General features: G+C 44.6%; 1 long non-coding RNA gene across 1 annotated transcript; it reads left to right on the top strand.

Moving 5' to 3' along the window:
* The first annotated feature begins 647 nt into the window (after positions 1 to 647).
* Positions 648 to 1,604, top strand: LOC113968698. The gene is made up of 3 exons (XR_003534613.1): positions 648 to 740; positions 1,028 to 1,120; positions 1,364 to 1,604. It is a non-coding gene; the product is annotated as an uncharacterized LOC113968698 (long non-coding RNA).
* Positions 1,605 to 5,809: the final 4,205 nt, after the last annotated feature.

The following is a 5,809-nucleotide window of genomic DNA, read 5'->3' as shown; positions in this document are numbered from 1 at the left end:
TGGAGAGAGGAACACCCTGGATGAGCAAATCACCCTTTACTAAGATGCTTCCCTGGTGGTGAAAGTCTCACAGGCAGAGTGAGAATTGGAGTTTGGGTTTCTTGCCTCCCCAATTTTTCCCCATCCTTGGTTCTCTGCATGGTTTGAACTCAGTTGTTTGCTGTGATGAGGTACAAATATTGCCAAGGGGGGAATTTTATGGTTTGAGTATACTGAGAAACAGCCCCTAAGAAAGTCCAGTCCGGATGGGTGTGTTCCTATGAAAAGTTTGACTTTCCCTGTATCCACAATTTTTATGAAACAGTGCTAGTGGTAGAGTTCCCTTTTAGTGTTCCTTTCTATGGACACAGAGTCTTGTGGCCCTACAGGGCAGAAACTTGGAGAGTCAAAGCAGAGTCCAGGATTTCTTCTATCTGATGGGCCAAATTCTTTGCCAGTATAAATAGAATTGAACTCTGCTCAGTGGGACCGTGGCCATTTATTCCAGCAGAGGACTTGGCCCGCAGTCACAGCCCGTTTCTTTTTTTAAACCCCAAGAGACGTGACCCTCACCGTGTAGAGGCAGGTCCAGGCCCCACCTGCCATCACTTTCTAGGCACACAGGGCTATTTTGGTCATTCTCTGCTTCACCCTGTGCCCAGGAGACACCCAGGGGGACGAGGGGACACAGAGCAGTCTCAGGTTCGGAGAGCCCACGAACATCCCCGTTTTCTGCTGTGTCTCAGGGGAAGGACTGTCAGGTGTTGCAGCCTGGATCAGCCCAGCTAAACCAGGAGGAGATTAGGAGTAAATTTGGATGAGAACTACACACAGGGCCATGGGCACATGTCCCAGCTTGGCTTTCGACATTGCAGATGTTCATGGAAACTCCCTAGAAAGGACTTTCTTGGACATTTCTCCTCCCGCACCACCTGCTCCAAATTGCTGCATGTTGCAGCTCTCTATGCCTTCCTCAGCCACCCCACAGCAGGTCCCCTCCACATCCACGTGCAGAAATTGCTGCTCACTGCTTCTTCTCCTCTCCCAGGAATGCAGATCTTTGGTCCCTTGGCAGAGGGACCCTGGGGAGTGAAAGCAAGGACCTGTCTCAAGGCTTTGAGGGGCTGAACACCTGTGTGGGGTGAGCATCAGGGCTGTGGGTTTGGGCTGGCATCACAGCTGAGCAGGTTTTCTCCCACTCATGAAAATGCACTTTAAAAGTTAATTGATTTACACATCTGGTTTTTACAGGGCGTTTTAAAATAGCAACTCCTGACCCTAAAAAACAGAAACCCCAACCAATACACAAAAGAATTAAATAAATAAATCAAGTGCTGCGTCCACAAGCACAGCCATGTCTAACCCTTCAGCTTCTGCCTTTTAGGATACATGAAAGCCAGAGGTTGCCATTGTCAACCAGCTGCAGGCTGCAGACCATGGCCAGTCCTTGCCCCTTTGAACCAGCACTGCACAGACTCACTTCCTGACGCCCATCTGTGCAAAATCACTTTTGCTGCTGCCTCTGCAAAGGTGTTGAGGGGAAGCTCACCTGGCCAGGGCTGCTGGCACACAGCACTCCCCCGTGCCCTCCCCAGCCTATTTTTAGGTTGGTTTTCTGGTAAAATAAAGCTCCTGCAATCATGCTGGCTGTGTTGATGTATTCCTGGCTGCCTGTCCATCCACCCTCAAATGATTTATGCTTCCCCCAGCCAAGCTTGGTGATACTGATGCCAGCAGGATGAAGGCAGGCTCCTCTTCATCTCTTCACCCCCCAGCCCAGGGCAGCGCTTGTGCTGGGTGGTGCCTCCCCTATCGGAGATGCAGCCTGGCAAGGGAAGACATTTCCACTCTCACCCTCCTCCTTTTTTCCCTTGTGTGACATTTTTACTTCCTAAAAAATTGCATGTGCCCTCTGGACAAGTGATTAAATTAGAAGATCAACAATACATGAAGAAGGAGTGGGATCAATTCACAGAGAAGTGGCTGAAAGCAGTTTATTACATCTTTCATCTTTTTTTTTCTGGGAGATCATTTGCCAAATCATTAAGAGAAAACTCAAGTGAACAGGAGGACCAGCAACTAAAAATTTCCTTTCTCTTAACAAATTGATATGGTTACAATGCTCTTTTGAATAAAATAATAATAATTAAAAAAAGATAAATTGGCTAAGATTGCTTTTGAGGTCGGATTCTGGTCTCAGTTCCCCCAATACTGTAGCAATTCAAACCATCATGTTCTATTTACCATCAGGACTCCTATGGCAGCTTGTCTGATGATAGATTATATATGTGCACCCAGTGACTGCTTGCCAAGCCTTCAACCTTTTCCCTGCTTTCACCCCTAGATCAAAGAATACTGTCCATCAACACACAAGCAGTGTTACAGTGCTTCTTGCACCTTACATTAACACCCACTTTCACCTCTTTTTACACCAGCAGAAGTTCAGAAAGCAAGTAAGAATAAAGTTGCTTTTCCAAAAAAACCTTCCAAAATGAGGGAAGTTGCCAGTTTTTATCAAACAATAATTTCCAGGTGCAGTGAGCTGTCAAAGCACAAGATGTGCTGAACTGGGCTGGGAATAACACTGCTGAAATCACAAAAAAATACTTCAAATCCCAGAGAAAGAAACCCGTAGAGCTCCAGGAGGGGCTTTAGCCTTGTTGCCTTATCCTGATTTTCTCTTGCTCTGTTTTAACCTTATTTGAGCTGCTCGTGACTGGCAAGAGCATTGTCTTCTTCTTGAATCTGTCTGGGTTCAGGATATACAAGCCAGAGAAAGATCCAAATCCTGTCAATTATCAGCGGACAGGAGATGATAATGCTCTTGAAATAGGTCCAAAATTTAAAAACCCTTGCCATAAAAAGGCAAAAGCTTGTTCAATCCCAGAAAACAGCAGTGCAAGACTTATCAGAGCTGGGTCACCATGTTTTCATTGGGAGCTGGATCTTGTGTTTTCGCTCCATCATCTGCTATTCACATGACTCCACTTAGTAACTGTATCTGATTAGTCTTTGTGTGCAGGGCGCTATTATTTTTTTGTTTGTTTGTTTGAATTAGTGCCTCCTGTTTTTTTCCCCTCTATTTCCCAAAATCTAGCTGAATTATCTCCTTTACCCCAGAGCTTGGGTGCCTGGTTATTCCCTTTTTGCACGGCAAAGCCAAGCAGCCTCACTGTTGTCATTTTACGGCTGGGATGGGAGAAAACAAAACTCATTTTCGTGCAAATCCCCACTGTCTATCAGACATCATAGTTGTCAAGCAGGTCATTAGAGGCCTACTGTGTAAAATGAAGATTACTAATTAGAGCTGAAGAAATAATTTGCAACAAATAATTTATCCAATGAATTTAGATTTTTTTTCTCCTTGTGGAGTCCCTGCAAGTAGGTTTTTACTTCGCCAGAGTTGGGCATTATTTGAAATGTTTTTAACTCATTATGCTCATGTTTGATTCAAATTTTTCAGTATTACTTTTCTGAGCTGGGATGGTTAGTTTATGTGGATCACAGGATTTGGGATTTACCTCCTGGCTCAGGTGTCAAAATATGGCAAAATAATAATGACCAGTATATGTTTTAAAAGTACATTCCATGAACACTGATTACTGTGAACATCCCAGCTCCAGAGTAGTCTGGAAATTTTCTGTTAAAATACATTTTTCTAGCAAAAAGCTACTGCAAAATCTATAATTTTATCCTGAGGAAATCTCGCATAAGGCAAAAAGAGCCTCCAGCCTGTGGTGTATTATGCAAGTCTTGTGAGTGAGTATCACCAAAAATAGGAAAACCAAGGAATTTATCCTGCAGGGAAAAGGGAAACAACTGTATCCAGCTGTTGACATTCCCAAAGGCCTTGTAGTACCCTACACTCATCCACTGTGGAAGTAGCTGGAAATGAAAACTTATGTGTCATGATTCATAGTCACAGGAAACAGGATTTAGCAAAATCTGACCAGTTCACTACAATGGAAAATGTCAAAACATGGATTTTGGATAATTTTGATTGACCATTTATCTTCAGCCCATGACACATTCTGTTACTTTGGCTCAAAATGTTCATGTGATTCAGCCAGAAGAGAGAAACTGAAAATTTCTATTGATTTTCATCCTGTTACAAAAGTCAGTTTTTGCAGACATTAATTCCAGTTGATGCACTCTATGAACACTCAAAGAAAGGTGGAGCATGAAGAAAGGAGCAAAATTCACCCAGTGAATTAATTCCAGCATCCAAGCACATATTCACAGGAAGCCATTTGCAATGTTCACCACCTTTATGAATAACGTGGGGCAAAGTGACACCTATGACTGATGCTACAAAATCCTGGATTGCAAAGAAGCAGCTTCATTTTCAGCTCTCTAATGAAGCATACAGAGAGCAGCCTTGGAGGGGGTTAAGGGAGTTTCAATGAATTAAAGTAAAGACAATTTGTACCAGACTTTTCAATCCCATCTGCTTCCTATCTGGAGCACTCAGTGTTCCCTGAGCTCACCTTTGTGTTTGCAGGCAGGAGAGGCAGCGTTGGTGCTGAGGAGGGATGGGAGATGGAGAGACACTCAGCGGGAAAGGGGGAGAAAACAGAAAGCAGTGAACACTCAAACCTTGCTCATCTAGTTAAAGATCTCCCAGGGCAAAGCAGGAAAGGCTGATAAAGCTGCCAAGAGGGGAAAGCTGGCTGGGGAGAAATGGTGAAGGTTTTTTGCTTTGTGGACCTTCCAACCTTCCATGTCAAACCTCGGGGAAGTCAGGGCAAGATTGTGCTGGGACCTTTTACACCTTCCTTGACTATGGGCTTGGCTAAGAATGGCCAAGTCTTTGTTTGCTGTCACCAAAACCAAAGATGAGTTAATGATAACTGCAGAGTAGAAGGGGAGATGGTCTGGGATAAAAGGAAGTCTGAGGTCCAGTAGCATTTATGCTGACTGAATAGCACAGGGGACAAGGAGACATGGTGACCTTGGGGAGGGAGAACAAAGCAGTATTAAGGACATTCCCAGCTCAGCCACCACTGCTGTGTGCAACCCTGGGTAAGCCTAATTTCTGTCTGTAAATTGGAAATAACCACTCTTCTTCGAGAGGTGCTTCAAGTTCCCTGGATAAAACACTTTTTATATAAGACCTAACTTACTATTTTGGTACACAGATGAAAAGCATGCATTGAAAGGAGCCCAAATCAACCCCCAAACCAAGGAAAATCTCATCCTAGCCATGCCAGCCCACCTCTTCCATTCACTATCCCTCTCTCATATAAAAAATGAGCGCAGCCCAAGCAGTATTTGACTCCACATCAGCCCAGTTGGACCCACAATGTCTGGGTGGGTTTGGAGAGAGGTGAAATGGGCTCGACCAGCTTTGCAGCAGAGGCCATCCCCTCTAACCACCTCCCTGTGGGAATGAAGCCTCTCACAGAGCTGCATTGCCGCTGGGGAGACAACAGCAGCAAGGCTGCAAACACAGCACTTCTGTGTTTAAATACATTTTCCCCCAGAGTGAGCATAGGTTTAAAAAAAAAAAAGAAAAAAGAAAAGAACATTGAAGAGAAAAACGACCTTATTCAAAGCTCAGTGGGAATACTCCCCCTGAATTTCAATGAGCTTCAGCAGGCCCATGGGGCTGGATTAGCATAAGAGCTGGGAGGAAGATTTCCAGGTGCTCCTCACACCCAGGGTCAGGTTTTCCAAGAAGAATCAGCACTGATGTGTTTTGCCCTCCAGCTCGGTAATGTGTTTACAGCCAGGCAGCCTGGCAATGGCAAGGAGAGTTTCTGTGCTGTGTAAGAAACCCTGGCCACCCAAGATATACCTGTATATTTCTAAAGGAGTTAATCTGCCTTTC

This window comes from Neopelma chrysocephalum, unplaced genomic scaffold, assembly GCF_003984885.1.
Source record: "Neopelma chrysocephalum unplaced genomic scaffold, ASM398488v2 Primary Assembly neopelma1_69, whole genome shotgun sequence".
NCBI lineage: Eukaryota > Metazoa > Chordata > Aves > Passeriformes > Pipridae > Neopelma > Neopelma chrysocephalum.
The sequence above is the reverse complement of the archived record's forward strand: the minus strand, read 5'-3'. Positions and strand labels throughout refer to the sequence as shown.